The sequence below is a fragment of the Moschus berezovskii genome, chromosome 19 (genome assembly GCF_049115385.1).
Source record: "Moschus berezovskii isolate FMDL1 chromosome 19, NW_MosBer_1.0, whole genome shotgun sequence".
In the NCBI taxonomy this organism is placed as follows: Eukaryota; Metazoa; Chordata; class Mammalia; order Artiodactyla; family Moschidae; genus Moschus; species Moschus berezovskii.
In genome coordinates, this window is record NC_142478.1 from 28,122,841 (window position 1) to 28,145,383 (window position 22,543).

The 22,543-nt window shown below is 39.6% G+C and overlaps 1 pseudogene; it reads left to right on the forward strand.

Annotated features, from left to right (window-relative positions):
• The first annotated feature begins 3,239 nt into the window (after nt 1-3,239).
• The window catches only part of LOC148774845 (large ribosomal subunit protein bL9m-like), a 59,844-nt pseudogene continuing 40,540 nt past the window's right edge, over nt 3,240-22,543 (forward strand).

A 22,543-nucleotide genomic window follows, 5' to 3' on the forward strand; every position in this document is an offset into this window, starting at 1 on the left:
TACTTATGTTTGATGACAAAGGTAAAATACAGTAACTAGTCTTTTCACAGTTACTTGTTTAATCTTTTTCTTACCTAGATTTCTAGGGAATGTGTTTGATCTAAAGATGTAATATAGATAAATTTCAGTGAGTACAAGATGGAATTTTATAAAGGTAATGAATTTAACTTCTGATGAATTAGAAATTTTACATAATTTCTCATAATATCAATTTGGGACATTCAAACAAAGAATTATGTCAATGTAACATATATATTTGAAATAGTGATTTTTGTGTAATTTCCGTATGAATTTATAATTGAAAAAATCACTGATTCCATTAATGAAACTATATAAAATATTTAAAACATCAGAAATTAAAAGACTGCTTTAAAACATTTGAAGCACTTTTGTTCTGCAACATTTAACTACTAAAAACATTAACTTATAAAACCACTAAAATTTATAAAACATTGCACAGAGAAAAGAAAAGAACCTCAACTTTGAGTCCTATGTTAGCATATATTAATGATAAAATTTTGCATTTTCCACAAGTGGGATATAAAATATTTTTAAAAGTTTTTTGAACATTTTTATTTAAAAAACTAAGAGGTCTTTTATCCAATTGAATGATTTTAAATAAGTCTTAAATCCAAAAATAAAATAGGAGGTGGGATAAATGGGTAAAGGGGCTATTATTTTTAATATAATGTACAAGAGATTAACAACCTAATCAAGTATTAACAAACATCAATAAATAATTCTGGAAACAATGAAAAAGGTTTAAATCACACAGTAACTGTAGGAGTTAGTATATTAGCCAGGGTTCCCCACAAAAACAGAACAAAAAGAGGATACATATATAGAAAGAGACAGGGAGGAATTTATTATAGGAATTGACTCATGCAATTATGGAGGCTGAGACCTTCCATGATTTACCACCTGTAAACTGTAGATCCAGGAAAGCCAGTGTTATAATTCAGTCTGAGTCAGAGGCCTGAAAGTCAAGAGTGCCAGTGTTCAAGGTTGGGATAAGATGGATGCCCCTGCTCAACCAAAGAGAAAACTTGCCCTACTCTAGCTTTTTCTTCTATTCAGGTGCTCAAAAGACTGGATGATGATAACCTGTATTGGTAAGGGTGTTATTGTTTACCCAGGCTACCAACTCAAATGCTAATCTCTTCTGGAAACACCTGCGCTCTCTCTTGCCCTAAATCAAGTTAACATGAAATTAACCATCACACCCAGGGAATAATCTCAACCCGAAACAGTGTGTTTAAGAATTCACAGAGGCTAGAGAAGAACGAATTTTGACCAAAATGTGAGCATAGTAGTTTCTGGGAAATAAGCAGCTCTCATATCTGTAACTCTTGTAATCCAGTCATTCGTGTGCCTCCTTTATGAGGATTCAGTGCGGCTGTGGTGCTGTTATCCCTCTGATAGGAACTCTAACTCAGTGTAAAGCCCCAAAGATCTGTTACTTATTTTTATTTTATATTGTGCTATGGGCTTCCCTGGTGGCTCAGAGGTTAAAGCGTCTGCCTCCAATGCGGAAGACCCAGGTTCGATCCCTGGGTTGGGAAGATCCCCTGGAGAAGGAAACGGTAACCCACTCCAGAATTCTTGCCTAGAGAAGCCTGGTAGGCTATAGTCCACAGGGTCGCATAGAGTCGGACACGACTGAGCGACGGAACGGATGTTTTATTTATGGTGTTGTATTTGTTTCAGGTGTGTAGCAGGGTGATACAGTCATATATATATATATATATATATATATATGAATTAACAAGGGCAGTTCCCTTCTTTTGATGGGGAGTTCGTGGTTTGTAATATAAATGGCATTATTTTGAGAGAGGGATGACTTAGGTAGGGCATTGGGTTTTGTTTTTTTTCTTTTTGCAGCTTGAGGCAGTTGTAAAATAACTTAATGTAGCTTTTTGCAACTGTGTATTCTATAGTATTTTTTTCATTTGGCGATATTTTAACTGTTGATGTTTATGGCATTATGCTTTGTACCATTTATTAAATTTTATAATTTAAAAAAAAACTGCAATTTGAACAGAAATTCAAGCCATCTAAAATGAAAAATTGATGCTTTCAAATTGTGGTGCTAGAGAACACTCTTGAGAGTCCCTTGAACAGCAAGGAAATCAAACCAGTCAATCCTCAAGGAAATCAACCCTGAATATTCATTGGAAGGATGGATGCTGAAGCTGAAGCCCCAACACTTTGGCCACCAGATACGAAGAGCTGACTCACTGTAAAAGACCCTGATGATGGGAAAGACTGAGGGCAGGAGGAGAATGGGGCAACAGAGGGTGATATGTTGGATGCATCACAGACTCAGTGGACTCCAAGAGACAGTAAAGGACAGGGAAGCCTGGCATGCTGCAGCCCATGGGGTCAGAAAGAGTCAGACATAACTTAGCAATTGTACAAACAACACACAATACACGGGCCTGACTTGGCAGTTATCACTCTGTAATGCAAAAACAAAAATTTAAATTACTAACAGCCTCAAGACAACAACTCTTGAAAACTAATACTCCAGGGCCATTAAAAGTAAAACTGTGCGTCTTTGCTAGGGAAAGAAAGAATTTATTAACTACTGCTGCTGCTGCTGCTAAGTTGCTTCAGTAGTGTCCAACTCTGTGCGACCCCACAGACGGCAGCCCACCAGGCTCTCCCGTCCCTGGGATTCTCCAGGCAAGAACACTGGTGTGGGTTGCCCTTACCTTCTCCAATGCATGAAAGTGAAAAGTGAAAGTGAAGTTGCTCAGTCGTGTCTGACTCTTAGCCACTTACCAGGCTCCTCCATCCATGGGATTTTCCAGGCAAGAGTACTGGAGTGGGGTGCCATTGCCTTCTCCGTATTAACTACTAATCTTTTTCATTTGATAATATTATCATTTATAATAAATTAATAATTTTGCTTTCTAAATTTAATATGACATTCACAAATATTAATTAACAAGGCAGTAGAATTATTGAAATAGTACTGGATATGAATTTAAAAGAACTATGCATGGAGTCTTGCCTTCCATTTTATAATTCTGTGGCATTGGGCAAGATACTTCAACTTCCTGATCTTTACTTTCTTCATGTGTAAAATGAGGATAAGAAAATAAAATATATTTCATAACGTTAAATTAGGTAGATTTATTTAGGCCAAGAAATAGATATTTTTTAAATAAGAATTCTGTAAACTCTGAATGTTATTAAATATAATACTCTAATTCCTATCGAAGTAATATGCAGACATGAGACGCCGGCTCCAGCTGCACAGAAGTGGGCAGTGGCTGAGTGGAGCTACCCAACGACCGAGGTCAGGAGTGGCGGCGGAGAGGAGCTATTCCACGTCCAAGAGGTGGTGGCTGCACGAGCACAGGAGGGTCGAGAGGAACTATTACACGTTCAAGGTCAGGAGGGGCGGCCTTGAGGAGATACCCCTTGTCCAAGGTAAGGTGCAGCGGCTGCGCTTTGTTGGAGCAGCTGTGAAGAGATTTCCCAACCAAGGTAAGAGAAAGCCATATAAGACGGTAGGTACTGCAAGGGGTCATCAGAGGGCAGACACGCTGAAATCATAATCACAGAAAACTAGTCGATCTGATCAAATGGACTCAATGAAACTAAGCCATGCCGTGTGGGGCCACCCAAGACAGGCGGGTCATGGTGAAGAGGTGGTCCACTGGACAGAATGTGGTCCACTGGAGAAGGGAATGGCAAACCACTTCAGTATACTTGCCTTGAGAACCCCATGAAGAGTATCAAAAGGCCAAATGATAGGATACTGAATGAGGAATTCCCCAGGTCGGTAGGTGCCCAGTATGCTACTGGAGATCAGTGGAGAAATAACTCCAGAAGGAATGAAGGGATGGAGCAAAAGCAAAACCAATACCCAGTTGTGGATGTGACTGGTGATAGAAGCAAGGGCTGATGCTGTAAAGACCAATATTGCATAGGAACCTGGAATGTGAGGTCCATGAATCAAGGCAAATTGGAAGTGGTCAAACAGATGGCAAGAGTGAACATAGACATTCTAGGAATCAGCGAACTCAAATGGACTGGAATGGGTGAATTAACTCAGATGACCATTATATCTACTACTGTGGGCAGGAATCCCTTAAAGAAATGGAGTAGCCATCATGGTCAACAAAAGAGTCCGAAATGCAGTACTTGGATGAAATCTCAAACACGACAGAATGATTTCTGTTCGTTTCCAAGGCAAACCATTCAATGTTACAGTAATCCAAGCCTATGCCCCACCAGTAATGCTGAAGAAGCCGAAGTTGAACAGTTCTATGAAGACCTACAAGACCTTTTAGAACTAACACCCAAAAAAGATGTCCTTTTCATTATAGGGGACTAGAATGCAAAAGTAGGAAGTCAAGAAACACCTGGAGTAACAGACAAATTTGGCCTTGGAGCACGGAATGAAGCAGGGCAAAGGCTAATAGAGTTTTGCCAAGAGAACGCACTGGTCATAGCAAACACCATCTTCCAACAACACAAGAGAAGACTCTACACCTGGACATCAGCAGATGGTCAACACTGAAATCAGATTGATTATATTCTTTGCAGCCAAAGATGGAGAAGCTGTATACAGTTAGCAAAAACAAGACCAGGAGCTGACTGTGGCTCAGATCATGAACTCCTTATTGCCAAATTCAGACTTAAATTGAAGAAAGTAGGGAAAACCACTAGACCATTCAGATATGACCTGAATCAAATCCCTTATGATTCTACAGTGGAAGTGAGAAATAGATTTAAGGGACTACATCTGATAGATAGAGTGCCTGATGAACTCTGGACGGAGGTTCGTGACATTGTACACGGAGACAGACCATCCCCATGGAAAAGAAATGCAAAAGAGCGAAATGGCTGTCTGAGGAGGCCTTACAAATAGCTGTGAAGAGAAGCCAGAAGCAAAGCAGAAAAGGACAGATATAAGCATCTGAATGCAGAGTTCTAAAGAGTAGCAAGGAGAGATAAGAAAGCCTTCCTCAGCAATCAATGAAAAGAAATAGAGGAAAACAACAGAATAGGAAAAACAAGAGATCTCTTCAAGAAAATTAGAGACACCAAGGGAAAATTTCATGCAAAGATGGGCTCGATAAAGGACAGAAATGGTATGGACCTAATAGAAGCAGAAGATATTAAGATATTAAGAAGAGGTGGCAAGAATACACAGAAAAACTGTACACAAAAGATCTTCACGACCAAGATAATCAGTACGGCGTGATCACTGACCTAGAGCCAGACATCTTGGAATGTGAAGTCAAGTGGACCTTAGAAAGCATCACTACGAACAAAGCTAGTGGAGGTGATGGAATTCCAGTTGAGCTATTTCAAATCCTGAAAGATGATGCTGTGAAAGTGCTTCACTCAATATGCCAGCAAATTTGGAAAACTCAGCAGGGGCCACAGAACTGGAAAAGGTCAGTCTTCATTCCAATCCCAAAGTAAGGCAATACCAAAGAATGCTCAAACTACTGCACAATTGCACTCATCTCACACACTAGTAAAGTCATGCTCAAAATTCTCCAAGCCAGGCTTCAGCAATATGTGAACTGTGAACTCCCAGATGTTCAAGCAGGTTTTAGAAAAGGCAGAGGCACCAGAGATCAACTTGCCAACATCCGCTGGATCATGGAGAAAGCAAGAGAGTTCCAGAAAAACATCTATTTCTGCTTCATTGACTATGCCAAAACCTTTGACTGTGCCGATCACAATAAACTGTGGAAAATTCTGAAAGAGATGGGAATACCAGACCACCTGACCTGCCTCTTGAGAAACTTGTATGCAGGTCGGGAAGCAATAGTTAGAACTGGACATGGAACAACAGACTGGTTCCAAATAGGAAAAGGAGTATGTCAACGTTGTATATTGTCACCCTGCTTATTTAACTTATATGCAGAGTACATCATGAGGAATGCTGGGCTGGAAGAAACACAAGCTGGAATCGAGATTGCCAGGAGAAATATCAATAACCTCAGATATGCAGATGACACCACCCTTATGGCAGAAAGTGCTGCTGCTGCTAAGTCGCTTCAGTTGTGTCTGACTCTGTGCGACCCCATAGACAGCAGCCCACCAGGCTCCGCCATCCCCGGGATTCTCCAGGGAAGAACACTGGAGTGGGTTGCCAATTCCTTCTCCAATGCATGAAAGTGAAAGTGAAGTCGCTCAGTCGTGTCCGACTCTTAGCGATCCCATGGACTGCAGCCTATCAGGCTCCTCCGTCCATGGGATTTTCCTGGCAAGAGTACTGGAGTGGGATGCCATTGCCTTCTCTGATGGCAGAAAGTGAAGAGGAATTAAAAAGCCTCTTGATGAAAGTGAAAGAGGAGAGTGAAAATGTTGGCTTGAAGCTCAACATTCAGAAAACAAAGATCATGGCATCTGGTCCCATCACTTCATGGGAAATAGATGGAAAAACAGTGGAAACAGTGTCAGACTTTATTTTTTGGGGCTCCAAAATCACTGCGGATGCTGACTGCAGCCATGAAATTAAAAGACGCTTACTCCTTGGAAGGAAAGTTATGACCAACCTAGATAGCATATCAAAAAGCAGAGACATTACTTTGCCAACCAAGGTCCATCTTGTCAAGGCTATGGTTTTTCCAGTGGTCATGTATGGATGTGAGAGTTGGACTGTGAAGAAAGCTGATCACCGAAGAATTGATGCTTTTGAACTGTGGTGCTGGAGAAGACTCTTGAGAGTCCCTTGGACTGCAAGGAGATCCAACCAGTCCATTCTAAAGGAGATCAATCCTGGATGTTCATTGGAAGGACTGATGCTAAAGCTGAAACTGCAATACTTTGGCCACCTCACGCAACGAGTTGACTCACTGGAAAAGACTCTGATGCTGGGAGGGATTGGGGGCGGGAAAAAAGGGGACGACAGAGAATCAGAAGGCTGGATGGCATCAGCGACTCGATGGACATGAGTTTGAGTGAATTCTGGGAGTTGGTGATGGACAGGGAGGCCTGGCATACTGTGTCATGTGGTCGCAAAAAGTCGGACACGACTCAGCAACTGAACTGAACTGAACTGATACATAACATAACAATATAATCAACTTTCTTATTCAATAAATCTATATATACCATGAATTAATTATTATATTATAGCTGATACAGCTTTTAAATGTTAGTTAAGGACATGACCACACTCATTACCATAGTGGCTATGAAGTACAGCTGTCTATCAAAATGGAAAAAATTATTTGAGTTTAAATTTGTAAATATATGAACATTCTACAGGACCGAATGAGTAAAATTGCTTAATCATTCCTATAATCATTTCTTAAATGATGTACCAGAGTCATTGATTAAACCCAGATATTTTTTTGTTTTTCATCCCTACTTCCAACCAGTTTATTCTATTTTCTGTATAATCTAGATATATGAAGTGAAGCTGAAATATTGATGTCAGTGAAATAAAAGGGGTAATGTTAAACTAGTGAACATTTCAAAAGCATCTTTTATACTTTTTACTTCTTATATGTTTTTGTATACAGTGACCAATAAATTATACTGCACACCTAATTAAACTGCAAACTATGAACAAATTAGATATATATATGTGATAATTACTTTTCTGTTCACACAATATGAATTTAATATTAATATACAAGATTGTAAGCTTTCATTCATGTTCATAGCCAAAATATTAAATAATACTCAACATATAAAGTTACAGATTTCAATATTTTATTTGTATACCCTCAACACTGAAGAGCCAGATGTAAACGAAATATAACAGCCAGCAGGAAATAGGTTGAAAGCATTTGTTTTAAAATACTTTACATGAAAAGTGTAAAAACACTAAAAGTACTTATGGAGACTTATCATGATGCAATTTAACAGGCAAGGAGATTTCCTTTTAAGGAAGGCATATTTTATTATAAATTTTTTTAGTAATTTAGTAAGCAAATTTCTTGATGGTTGACCAATAGTATTATTCTATATTAAATTATTTGAAATGTCAAAAGAGTTTACTGAAAATTTCTGATTTGCAGATACATTCAAATGTGCATATATTAATACAGATTTAGGCATGTTATAGACTTCTAAATTATTATGTGGAGTTATATAATGTAGAATATTCAGTGTTCCATATTAAATACAACATAATTATGTTCAATCTTGACTCCAGCTTGTGCTTCTTCCAGCCCAGCGTTCCTCATGGTGTACTCTGCATATAAGTTAAATAAGCAGGGTGACAATATACAGCCTTGACGTACACCTTTTCCTATTTGGAACCACTCTGTTGTTCCATGTACAGTTCTGACTGTTGCTTCCTGATCTGCATACAGGTTTCTCAAGAGGCAGGTCAGGTGGTCTGGGATTCCCATCTCTCTCAGAATGTTCCACAGTTTATTGTGATCGACACAGTCAAAGGTTTTGGCATAGTCAATGAAGCAGAAATAGATGCTTTTCTGAAACTCTCTTGCTTTCTCCATGATCCAGCGGATGTTGGCAAGTTGATCTCTGGTGCCTCTGCCTTTTCTAAAACCTGCTTGAACATCTGGGAGTTCACGGTTTATATACTGCTGAAGCCTGGTTTGGAGAATTTTGAGCATGACTTTACTAGTGTGTGAGATGAGTGCAATTGTGCGGTAGTTTGAGCATTCTTTGGTATTGCCTTTCTTTGGGATTGGAATGAAGACTGACCTCTTCCAGTCCTGTGGCCACTGCTGAGTTTTCCAAATCTGCTGGCATATTGAGTGCAGCACTTTCACAGCATCATCTTTCAAGACTTGAAATAGCTCAACTGGAATTCCATCACCACCACTAGCTTTGTTCATAGTGATGCTTTCTAAGGCCCACTTGACTTCACATTCCAAGATGTCTGGCTCTAGGTCAGTGATCACGTTATCGTGACTATCTTGGTTGTGAAGATCTTTTTTGTACAGTTCTTCTGTGTATTCCTGCCACCTCTTCTTAATATCTTCTGCTTCTGTTAGGTCCATACCATTTCTGTCCTTTATCGAGCCCATCTTTGCATGAAATGTTCCCTTGGAATCTCTAATTTTCTTAAGTCAAGATTGCTGGGAGAAATATCAATAACCTCAGATATGCAGATGACACTACCCTTATGGCAGAAAGTGAAGAGGAACTCAAAAGCCTCTTGATGAAAGTGAAAGAGGAGAGTGAAAAGGTTGGCTTGAAGCTCAACATTCAGAAAACAAAGATCATGGCATCTGGTCCCATCACTTCATGGGAAATAGATGGAAAAACAATGGAAACAGTGTCAGACTTTATTTTTTGGGGCTCCAAAATCACTGAAGATGCTGATTGCAGCCATGAAATTAAAAGACGCTTGCTCCTTGGAAGGAAAGTTATGACCAACCTTGATAGTATATTAAAAAGCAGAGACATTACTTTGCCAACAAAGGTCTGTCTAGTCAAGGCAATTGTTTTTCCCGTGGTCATGTATGGAAGTGAGAGTTGGACTGTGAAGAAAGCTGATCGCCGAAGAATCAATGCTTTTGAACTGTGGTGTTGGAGAAGACTCTTGAGCATCCCTTGGACTGCAAGGAGATCCAACCAGTCCATTCTAAAGGAGATCAATCCTGGATGTTCATTGCAGGGACTGATGCTAAAGCTGAAACTCCAATACTTTGGCCACCTCATGCTAAGAGTTGACTCACTGGCAAAGACTCTGATGCTGGGAAAGGTTGGGGGTGGGAGGAGAAGGGGACGACGGAGAATGAGATGGCTGGATGGCATCACCAACTCTGTGGACATGAGTTTGAGTGAACTCCGGGAGTTGGTGATAGACAGGGAGGCCTGGCGTGCTGTGATTCATGGGGTCGCGGAGAGTCGGACACGACTGAGTGACTGAACTGAACTGAATTATGTTCAATATTCTACACAGACTAAGCTAAAAGTAAATATGAAATTCAGCATTGCATTATGCAACTTAACTATTACTGGAAACATGGTTGCCTTCTGAAGGAAAGTCCATTTTAAATTTGGGCATTTATATTCTCTCTCTTCCTTGTTTCGTAGTAATTTTAGTATTTCCTTAGTTGATTCAATAGTCAATATGAGCTTATCAAAATCCAATTTCACCAAATCACATTCACATGTTTTCAGGTGGAGTTCCTACTTTGTAATCAGAGTCTTGGATATAGGAGATCGTAGTTTCAAGAAATAATATACAAACCAGCTAGCTATCTGTCACAGTTCTGAAGAGGTTCTGGGTGTGGATAGAAGAGGCTGACTGTTTCCCCTGTATGGTTTCTTCCAACTCTAATAATATCTGATAGCATTTTCAGTTCTGTACACTGGTTTTCTTGTTCTTGGACAAGTGTTCCAGTGGCTGTCACTTGTTCAGTGACATAACTTCAACTCGAGTGCCTAGTACTATTTGTTGTTGTTTAGCCACGCAGTCTTGTCCAGCTCTTTGCTACCCCCATAGACTGCAGCATGCCAGGCTTACCTGTCCTTCACCATCTCCTGGAGCTTGCTCAAACTCATGTCCATTGAGTTGGTGATGCATCTAACCATCTCGTCCTCTGTCATCCCCTTTTCCTCCTACTCTCAACCTTTCCCAGCTTCACAGTCTTTTTTCCACTAATATCTTAATATGGCTTTGTATTTCACTTGCTTATTGATACAGATTAATAAGCACTAAACTTTGAACTTAACTCTAGAACATAGGCAACATAAACTTGTCATTTTCAGAGAAAAACAAAACATGTGACAAAATATTTACTGAGAACAAACACTGCTGACCCTTCTCATCCTTAGCCTTGGCCCTTAGTCTTCTGTATCCTGCCTCTCCAGACATACATAGGGTGTTCATTTATCTCTATGCTCTGTAAAATATTTATCTTCTTTCTAAATGTTATTAAATGTCTACTTTCACATCCCCATATACCTGTATGGATCATTTTACCTTCAAAACTTATGATGGCAAAAGTCACTGTTCCTTAAGGTATAAAATTTGGAATCACTGTCTCCAGGTTCTTAGTTCTTCATAGTTATTAATTTTTATTGATTTCACATCCCCAATTTTTTCAAATGTTATTTAGTATTCTCAGAGTCTGTTGTTGCTGTCCTATTTCAGCCTATCTCACCTACCTTACAGAAACAACCTCAAATTGTTCAATCCAGCATTTAATCCATCCTTCACCCAGTCACCAAGCTTATTATACCACTCTTATTTAATCCCTTTAATTATTGCGATTTAACCCAAATGTCTTGATTTACAAGTCACCCATAGTCAGGAACCAGTGTAGCATGCTAAGTATATTTCTAAATTATTTTCAGTACCATTAAAGTGTCACATTCATTATGTTCACCTCTTTACCTTTGAGCATGCTTTTTTCTTTCCAGGAAATATTTTTCCTCACATTCACCTTCCTTTCTTTGACATACACTAATAATCATCACCCTTATGTCAGAAAGTGAAGAGGAATTAAAAAGCCTCTTGATGAAAGTAAAAGAGGAGAGTGAAAAGGTTGGCTTGAAGCTCAACATTCAGAAAACAAAGATCATGGCATCTGGTCCCATCACTTCATGGCAAACAGATGGGGAAACAGTGGAAACAGTGTCAGACTTTATTTTTTTGGGCTCCGAAATCACTGCGGATGCTGATTGCAGCCATGAAATTAAAAGATGCTTACTCCTTGGAAGGAAAGCTATGACCAACCTAGATAGCATATTAAAAAGCAGAGACATTACTTTGCCAACAAAGGTCTGTCTAGTCCAGGCTATGGTTTTTCCAGTGGTCATGTATAAATGTGAGAGTTGGACTATAAAGAAAACTGAGTGCTGAAGAATTGATGCTTTTAAACTGTGGTGCCGGAGAAGACTCTTGAGAGTCCCTTGGACTGCAAGGAGATCCAACCAGTCCATCCTAAAGGAGATCAGTCCTGGGTGTTCATTGGAAGGACTGATACTGAACCTGAAGCTCCAATACTTTGGCCACCTCATGCAAAGAGTTGACTCACTGGAAAAGACTCTGATGCTGGGAGGGATTGGGGGTGGGAGGAGAAGGGGATGACAGAGAATGAGATGGCTGGATGGCATCACCGACTCAATGGAGTTGAGTTTGAGTGAACTCCAGGAGTTGGTGATGGACAGGGAGGCCTGGCGTGCTGTGATTCATGGGGTCACAAAGAGTCGGGCTGAACTGAACTGAATCATCAGTTTAAATTTTCCTTCTTTGGATCATGTTTTCTGACTTCCAACATGGTCCGTTTTGAACATTTCACAGGTGAGTTTATGCTACCTTATGACCAAGTCCCTACTCTTGTAAGAGAACTTGTCCTGTTCTATGATTTCTTATTTACTTGTTCCCTTCTCCTAGCAGAGTCTTAACCACAGAACAAACACTCAGTACCTGGTGTGAGGGGGAAAAAAGGAATGGGAAAAAGGAGGGAAGCAGGAAGTGAAGAAAGGAGGAAGAGTGGGGCCTGGATCAGCGAAAGAAAAAAATAAATTTTAAAAAAGTAAAGCAAAGAGAAAAGTAAGAAAGTGACATTTTAATCAAATAAGAAGTACTTAGCTAAGTTATCAACCTATGCTTCATTTGTAAGAATTAACTCACTTCTAATAACAATAGTATCACCTGTAATAACAGAAACATATTTTCATCTTTCCCAAAATCACAAGCTAAGAATGATCACCAATAATATTTTTCAATATATGAAAGTTACAGGCAGCTTTTTAACTTTTTTTTCTTTTGTTAGTTCTTATTAAAAAATAATATACCAGGTGATAAAATTACAATTATAGTAGAAAACAAGCTATTTGATATCTTTTTCATAGTAACATCACAACATTTTAACATTTTAAAACTTTGTTAATTTAAGTGCTATCATCAGGTATTTAATGGAACAGAGCTGATAAAATAGTAAAACATATACATTTGCTCATTTGTTCACTATTTTTTCTAACACAATGAGATTCATCTGTAGGCTAGTAATTTACTGTACTGCATGATTCATTATTACAGAGCACTGTTTAATTTGAAAATCTCAGAAATAAGGTGATGATAGTCTGTATAAACACTTAAATTATCTTGCTAATATGAAATTTCAGAAGTTAGACTCAGAATATAAGACACAAAGTGTAGAAAAGTTACTTAGAAAATATTAAGAAAGGCTATGATTTATATAAGGAGAGAGAGAAAAATTTCTGCAATATCCTTATTTCAACTTGTTTTCAAATGCAGATCCCACGTCAGTGGTTTGAGGTGAATAATTTTTTATTCACATGATAAATATTCAGTCTGTATTTGATATCAGTTCAGTTCAGTTCAGTTCAGTCGCTCAGTCGTGTCCAACTCTCCGCGACCCCATGAATCACAGCACGCCAGGCCTCCCTGTCCATCACCAACTCCCGGAGTACACTCAAACTCATGTCCACAGAGTCGGTGATGCCATCCAGCCATCTCATTCTCCATCGTCCCCTTCTCCTCCCGCCCCCAATCTTTTCCAGTGAGTCAACTCGTCGCATGAGGTGGCCAAAGTATTGGAGTTTCAGCTTTAGCAGAGCCTAGTAATTCTTGGTAACTAAAGAATTTAATTTGAAAAAAGTAGTGTATTATCTCTGACAAAGATATTAGCTATATCATCATTTAAAAAATCATCATGGACACTGTGGGAATATAAAGTCCAGAAAACAGACATAATTTTGAAAATGTTTTTATTCACCTACAAATGGGATAAAATTAATCTGATACATCCTCGAGCAAACAAAAAGGGCATTTCACAGAACCACCTCCACCCTTCTTTCCTTCCTTCCCTCCTTCCTTCTTCCATAATTCTGTTCCTCGTTCTCTCCTGCATCTCTCTCTCCCAGTTCCCCATGCCTTTTGGCACTTACTACTCTCCTTTGGCTCAGAGTTTAAAGCGTCTGCCTCCAATGCGGGAGACCCGGGTTCGATCCCTGGGTCGGGACGATCCCCTGGAGAAGGAAATGGTAACCCACTCCAGTATTCTTGCCTGGAGAATCCCATGGACAGAGGAGCCTGGTAGGCTACAGTCCACGGCGTCGCAAAGAGTCGGACACGACTGAGCAACGGAACGGAACTTTCCTTTGTCATTTCTAGACCTTCCTTCTTTTTGATGCTGGCCACCTTCTTCAACACAGCACATACTGGGACTATCAAAAACTCTATTTCCTCATATCTCTATTACCAGGGAGGACGTACAGGTCACTACCCTGGGAAAGAAGGCAGAGCAGTCCAGTTTGAGTCAAATGTTCAGGACTGGGCTAAACACCTGTGTTTAGCAGAGGAGCTGATATGACTACCTTAGCTTCCAAGCTTCTACTTACATCCAAGACAGCAGAGGATTCTAAGGTAAAATCTCCCATCTAAATCCCATGCTTAAGAGAATTTTCCAGACTCAAAGGGTGATGTTTTTGTCAGAAAAAACCTATAGATAGTCTTTTGCAAAATGTTCTGGATTATATAATAACTGAAGGAGGCAAAGATAAGTTGACGTCTTTTTCGGAGGGATATTTTCTACAGGTATATAACAATGTCAGTATATGAAGGGAAGAATCAAGGCTATTTCTTTGCAAAGTGATCTAAAATTAACTAGAATTAGTCAATACATCCATTTAAAGCTTTTTTATAAAAGCTACTTCCTTCTTGTTCTCTTTGTACTGTCCTGACAGCAAACTATAATGCTTTGGCAAATTTACTTTCCAAGAGAGTTAACACACAATCGAAGATCGGAAGGCCATGTTCATCCCTGTTCTAGGGGAGAGTGAAAGCGAATAAATAGGCATGCCAGGGCCTGCGTGCTCAGTCACTTCAGTTGTGTCCGACTATGTGATCCTATGAACTGTAGCCAGCCAGGCTCCTCTGTCCATGGGATTTCCTGGGCACGAATACTGAAGCGGGTTGCCATGCCCTCCTCCAGGGGATCGTCCAGACTCAGAGATCAAACCTGTATCTCTTGGATCCCCTGCATTGGCAGGGGTTCTCTTTACCAGTACTGCCACCTGGGAATAATGCCTCAAAAACACATTTCTGGTCTGAGAGTTGACCCAGAGTAGGGGGATGATTATTCAGGCTGCCATTTTGTGCACTTCCATCTCAAAAGTTTACTTGTTTAATCTTCATGATTCCTCATGACTCATGATAATATCAATATTTTCATAGTGCCTTCACTGTGGATCCAAAGATTCATTTCCCTTTTTATTTCCATTGAATCACTTATTATTATCAATACTTAAAGCATTTTGAGCCTTTACAATTTTCTAGATGTTATATTATGTTTAAATTTTCTCATTAAATGTTTTTTAATCATGACAATGGACCTATCAGTCATTTACTTTTATTCTCAGTTTTAAGTAAAACAGGTTGAAGAAATTCTCCAGGGCCACACAACCCAGAAACATGTAGGCTTCAGTCACAGCTGTGGCTCACACTGCTGTCCATCATTCTTTACACTTCAGCTACTACAGCATTCAAATACTTCTCAAACTCATTGCTGTTGTCCTCTGTACCACTTGTTCTTGTTACCTGATGCCTAGATATACCCAGGTCTTCTCCAAGCCCCTCATTTCAGTCTTTCCTTCAGATTCCTTCTATATCAGTGTTCCTCCAAATCATTTCAAAATGGCACCCATCTTCACAAACCTTCAGGACCAAATGAGATCACTTGTATACCATTTTCTTGTACTTTCCTGATGAAAGGTAGGTATCCAATATAGTCTTTAATAGAATGAATATCGGTAATCAATTGCAATATTATCTAATCCAAAGAAACTCAAATTCTACTCTATATTAAAGTAAATCGGAACTTATTTTAGGACCCCTTTGAATATCATTCAACATTTTGTGTCAATTTAACATGATAGGTGCCATCTAAGGGTTGTATATTTATCCTTTTCATGACTGTTTTGCTATATACTTGAGACATGAGGTTAGGTACTGTGTCTTCAACTTTTTGTATAACAAAGACCATCTAAAGATTGTCTTAGCTATAGATCCTCATAAAAAAAAAACTTACTTTTTCTTACTTGCTTGTGATCTTATTCATTAATTACTGGTAATTTTATAGTGGCATTAAAATATTCTCAAGTAATCATCTTAGTTTACTAGCTAAGGTTTTACCGTCTATCTGCTCAGTGATTTTTCTTTTTTTTATTTCAAGGAATGAGAGAGATGAATTCAACTCGGGGAAGGATAAGGCTCTTATGACATAGACGATGCCCCCACCAAGTGTAAAGGAAGAGTAAAACAGAGCACACCTGTTCCTAGCAGGAAAGAAAGAGAATGGGGGGCTAGCTGTAGGGAATTCATAATAACCAACAGATTTGTTCCTGTTCCGATCCCCTATGACAAAATCTAGGAAAGTGAGATGTTACATAATTTGGATAGAAAATCAGGAAATTGTACCCTGATCCACCTCTGGCATTTTGGGAGGTGTCCACCAACCAGGCATTCCCAAATTAAGCCAGAAAGTCTAAAGCAAACTAAAAATGACCTGGCAGGCTGAGAGAGTACCAGAGTAGTACTCCAGAGGTTTTTACAAGTTCTTTTTATCAGGAAAATGCACCTCAAATTTCCAGCACACCTCAAGGCTGAGTTGAGATCCATAGCTGTGTCATACAAGAAGCTAGATGACCTTATCCTAAAGGGTGATAATAGATGGACACCCTAACCCAGCCTCCAGGTGGAGGACATGGCTGAAACTCAAGAAGAGTCTGCCAACTCTGTGATTAAAACTGGGTTGGCAGGAAAATGCACTGGGCACTCATCCAACAGGAGAATGGAAATTTTCAACAGTGGTCATCTTGACAGATACAAGTACAAGCAATTTGGAGACCACTCAAGCCAACAATCTTGCAGCTGAGTCCAACTCAAGGTCAAAGAAAAAAGCTCTGCATTATGTTATGAAGTCTCCTCCTCCATCCAGGGGTTACAGAAACTTTTACGCTCAAGTGCTTTCTGGAACACAACAGGGAGAGGGAGAAGGAAGTAGCTATAAAGAAACTTGTTAAAATGAGAAAAACAGAGTAGAATACCTTAAGCAGAAATGTTAAGAATCCCTTCATTCCAGCAACAAAGGACAGGGATTCTTGAGAGTAGGTTTAGAAAATGTATAACAAATATTAATAAAAAGTAATTTTTTCCTTCCCATCTAGGTGAATTGTATAAAATTTTGGATTGTGATGCAGTTTAAATCATGCCTATAATAGGTAAGTATTTAAGCATTTTTGTCAAATGTTCTAAGCCAAAATTGGAGAAAAAAATGTGAGTAGACACTTTGGCAGAGATTCGCCCAATATCTACTCTGTCCTACTGCTTTAGAAACAAAAACCTCTAAGTATTTTAGCGAAGCACATAATCATTCTAAATGGACACTGCAGTTCCTGGTAACTACTTTACCAGGAGATGTGACAAAGTGAAATATATGAATTGTTGAGCAACGTTCCTGGAAAACAATTCTTAACCCTAAGTACACCTGGAAATAGTTATCACCAGTTACCACCTGACTGTAAAGGACCCTTTTGAGTTTTTAAAAAATCATTTTATGAATATTATAGAGTAAGGATGAAAAACAATTCTTCATTAGGAATTTTAATAAAAAATAAGTATAATATGCAACATTGTAAATCAACTATATGTGAATAAAATAAATGTTTTTAAAAATTAGAAAAATAAGCAAACCTTTTTGTACCAGGTATATTTTGGAGCACAAGTATCATACAGCTGAAAGGACACTGCCATTCTTCCATATAACAAAAAAGGATGGTCCAGTTCTTTTAGAAACGTATTATATGAGGAGATTCTTTCTATTGAATGACTACCTGGATGAAGTCATCATATATATTTACTAAGAAACATATTGTACAAACTGATTCTTGAGTTTGAGAAAATTTAACTAGTACACTGTAGTCTGAAAATTTGTAGTCTGAGATTGCATTTATAGGGTCAATTTCACTGAGTGTTAGAGCCTAGGATAGTGCTGTCTAATAAAATCATATGAGCCAAATATCTGATTTTAAAATTTCTTAGAGTTACATTGAAAATGTTTTAAAAAATGGATGAAACTATTTTATAAATTAATTTTTATTTTAGTATGGTTGATTTACAATTTGTGTTGGTTTCTCCTATACAGAGAAGTGTATCAGTTATATGTATCCATATATCTACTCTTTTTCAGATTCTTTCTCATGTAGTCATTACAGAATATGATTGGATAGAATTCCCCGTGCTATAAAGTAAGTTCTTATTTTATATCTATTTTATACATGTTGTTGTTCTTGCTGCTGTTGTTGTTTAGTCACTAAGTTGTGTCAGGCTCTTTGTGACTCCATGGACTGTAGCCTGCCAGGCCTCTCTGTCCATTGGATTTCTCAGGCAATAGTATTGGAGTGGGTTGCCATTTCTTTCTCCAGGGGATCTTCTTGAACCAGGTATCAAATCCACATCTCCTGCATTAGCAGGCAAATTCTTCACTGCTGATCCACCAGGGAAGGCCCCTATTTTACATACAGTAGTGTGTACATGTCAACACCAACGTCCCAAATTATCCCTCCCCAAAAAACTCTTTTAATAAAATAATTTAATACATCCAAAATACTATCATTTCAATCTGAAATAAATATAAATTATGAGGTGTTTTGTTTTGATTTTTCCTTATGCAAATTTTTCAAAATATTGTATGTAGTTTATACCTAATAAATGGGATTCCCTGGTAGCTCAGTTGGCCAAGAATCTGCCTGCAGTGAAGGAGACCTGGGTTGAATCTCTGGGTCAGGAAGATCCCCCGGAGAAGAAAATGGCAACCCACTCTATTATTCTCACCTGGAAAATCCTATAGATAGAGGAACCTGATGGGCTACAATCCATGGGGTCAAAATAGTACGATGTGACTTAGCAACTAAACCACCACCAGGTTCAGTTCAGTTCAGTTCAGTTCAGTTGCTCAGTCGTGTCCGACTCTCCGCGACCCCATGAATCACAGCACGCCAGGCCTCCCTGTCCATCACCAACTCCCGGAGTTCACTCAAATTCATGTCCATAGAGTCGGTGATGCCATCCAGCCATCTCATTCTCGGTCGTCCCCTTCTCCCGCCCCCAACCCTTCCCAACATCAGACTCTTTTCCAGTGAGTCAACTCGTCGCATGAGGTGGCCAAAGTATTGCAGTTTCAGCTTTAGCATCAGTCCTTCCAATGAACACCCAGAACTCCCTTAGAATGGACTGGTTGGATCTCCTTGCAGTCCAAGGGACTCTCAAGAGTCTTCTCCAACACCACAGTTCAAAAGCATCGATTCTTCGGCGATCAGCTTTCTTCACAGTCCAACTCTCACATCCATACATGACCACGGGAAAAACCATAGCCTTGACTAGACGGACCTTTGTTGGCAAAGTAGTGTCTCTGCTTTTTAATATATTATCAAGGTTGATCATAACTTTCCTTCCAAGGAGTAAGCGTCTTTTAATTTCATGGCTGTAATCAGCATCTGCAGTGATTTTGGAGCCCAAAAAAATAAAGTCTGACACCGTTTCCACTGTTTTTCCATCTATTTCCCATGAAGTGATGGGACCAGATGCCATGATCTTTGTTTTCTGAATGTTGAGCTTCAAGCCAACCTTTTCACTCTCCTCTTTTACTTTCATCAAGAGGCTTTTGAGTTCCTTTTCACTTTCTGCCATAAAGGTAGTGTCATCTGCATACCTGCGATTATTGCTGGAATGGGTGAATTTAACTCAGTTGACCATTATATCTACTACTGTGGGCAGGAATCCCTTAGAAGAAATCGAGTAGCCATCATGGTCAACAGAAGAGTCCGAAATGCAGTACTTGGATGCAATCTTAAAAACGACAGAATGATTTCTCTTCATTTCCAAGGCAAACCATTCAAGATTACAGTAATCCAGGCCTATGCCCCAACCAGTAACGCTGAAGAAGCCGAAGTTGAACTGTTCTATGAAGACCTACAAGACCTTTTAGAACTAACACCCAAAAAAGATGTCCTTTTCATTATAGGGGACTGGAATGCAAAAGTAGGAAGTCAAAAAACACCTGGAGTAACAGGCAAATTTGGCCTTGGAGCACGGAATGAAGCAGGGCAAAGGCTAATAGAGTTTTGTCAAGAGAACGCACTGGTCATAGCAAACACCCTCTTCCAACAACACAAGAGAAGACTCTACACATGGACATCACCAGATGGTCAACACTGAAATCAGATTGATTATATTCTTTGCAGCCAAAGATGGAGAAGCTGTATACAGTTAGCAAAAACAAGACCAGGAGCTGACTGTGGCTCAGATCATGAACTCCTTATTGCCAAATTCAGACTGAAATTGAACAAAGTAGGGAAAACCACTAGACCATTCAGATATGACCTAAATCAAATCCCTTATAACAGTGGAAGTGAGGAATAGATTTAAGGGACTAGATCTGATAGATAGAGTGCCTGATGAACTCTGGACGGAGGTTCGTGACATTGTACAGGAGACAGGGACCAAGACCATCCCCATGGAAAAGAAATGCAAAAAAGCAAAATGGCTGTCTGAGGAGGCCTTACAAATAGCTGTGAAAAGAAGAGAAGCAAAAAGCAAAGGAGAAAAGGAAAGATATAAGCATCTGAATGCAGAGTTCCAAAGAATAGCTAGGAGAGATAAGAAAGACTTCCTCAGTGATCAATGCAAAGAAATAGAGGAAAATAACAGAATAGGAAAAACAAGAGATCTCTTCAAGAAAATTAGAGATTCCAAGGGAACATTTCATGCAAAGATGGGCTCAATAAAGGACAGAAATGGTATGGACCTAACAGAAGCAGAAGATATTAAGAAGAGGTGGCAAGAATACACAGAACTGTACAAAAAAGATCTTCAAGAACAAGATAATCACGATGGCGTGATCACTCACCTGGAACCAGACATCTTGGAATGTGAAGTCAAGTGGGCCTTAGAGAGCATCACTACAAACAAAGCTAGTGGAGGTGATGGAATTCCAATTGAGTTATTTCAAATCCTGAAAGATGTTGCTGTGAAAGTGCTGTACTCAATATGCCAGCAAATTTGGAAAACTCAGCAGTGGCCACAGGACTGGAAAATGTCAGTCTTCATCCAATCCCAACGAAAGGGAATGCCAAAGAATGCTCAAACTACCGTACCACCAGGTTACAAATATCTTAATTTGATCACATTTCAGAGAAGGCAATGGCAACCCCCTCCAGTACTCTTGCCTGGAAAATCCCATGGAGGGAGGAGCCTGGTAGGCTGCAGTCCCTGGGGTTGCGAAGAGTCAGACACGACTGAGCGACTTCACTTTCACTTTTCACTTTCAAGCGTTGGAGAAGGAAATGGCAACCCACTCCAGTGTTCCTGCCTGGAGAATCCCAGGGACGGGGGAGCCTAGTGGGCTGCCATCTATGGGGTCGCACAGAGTCGGACACGACTGAAGTGACTTAGCAGCAGCAGCAGCAGTAGGGGCTTACTAGCTACATCTGGCTATTAGTGGCTACCGTCGGGACAGCATCTGTTCCGTTCAGTCGCTCAGTCGTGTCCGACTGTCCGCGACCCCATGAATCACAGCACGCCAGGCCTCCCTGTCCATCACCAATTCCCGGAGTTCACCCAAACTCATGTGCATCGAGTCAGTGATGCCATCCAGCCATCTCATTCTCTGTCGTCCCGTCTCCTCCCGCCCCCAATCACTCCCAGAATCAGAGTCTTTTCCAGTGAGTCAACTCGTCGCATGAGGTGGCCAAAGGATTGCAGTTTCAGCTTTAGCATCAGTCCTTCCAATGAACACCCAGGATTTATCTCCTTTAGAATGGACTGGTTGCATCTCCTTACAATCCAAGAGACTCTCAAGAGTCTTCTCCAACACCACAGTTCAAAAGCATCAATTCTTCGGTGATCAGCTTTCTTCACAATCCAACTCTCATATCCATATATGACCACAGGAAAAACCATAGCCTTGACTAGAGGGACCTTTGTTGGCAGAGTAATGTCTCTGCTTTTTAATACGCTATCTAGGTTGGTCACAACCTTCCTTCCAAGGAGTAAGTGTCTTTTAATTTCATGGCTTCAATCATAGCTCTAGACAATTCAATGTTCCCTTGTTTTTATCTTCTAGCAGTTACAAAACTTATAACCTCACGAATTTTCTTCTCTTTGCTATTATGGGTGGAAATGAGAGACTCTGAATTCTCAGTTGTGTTCAATGAAAGCTAAAAGCAGGCTGTCAGTTTCCTTCGTACCTTCTTTAAATAATAACCAATACCTGGGGCAACTGAATTATAACCTGGTGACATTATTATAACATTTCTTCATGTGCATCTTTTTTAGCATGTTTTAGAATAACTGATGAGTGATAAAATAATTCCTAAGATGATGACAGCAAAAAGGTTCAAGACATAAAAAATGAATTTAAGAACCCATAATGTATTTAACCTAGAGTAGGAAATGGCAACCCTCTCCAGTATTCTTTCCTGTAGAATTCTATGGACAGAGGAGCCTGGTGGGCTATAGTCCGTGGGATGGCAAAGAGTTAAACACTACTGCACAACTGAGAACAATACATTTTATATAAGAGGATACAATAAACCCATACAAGTA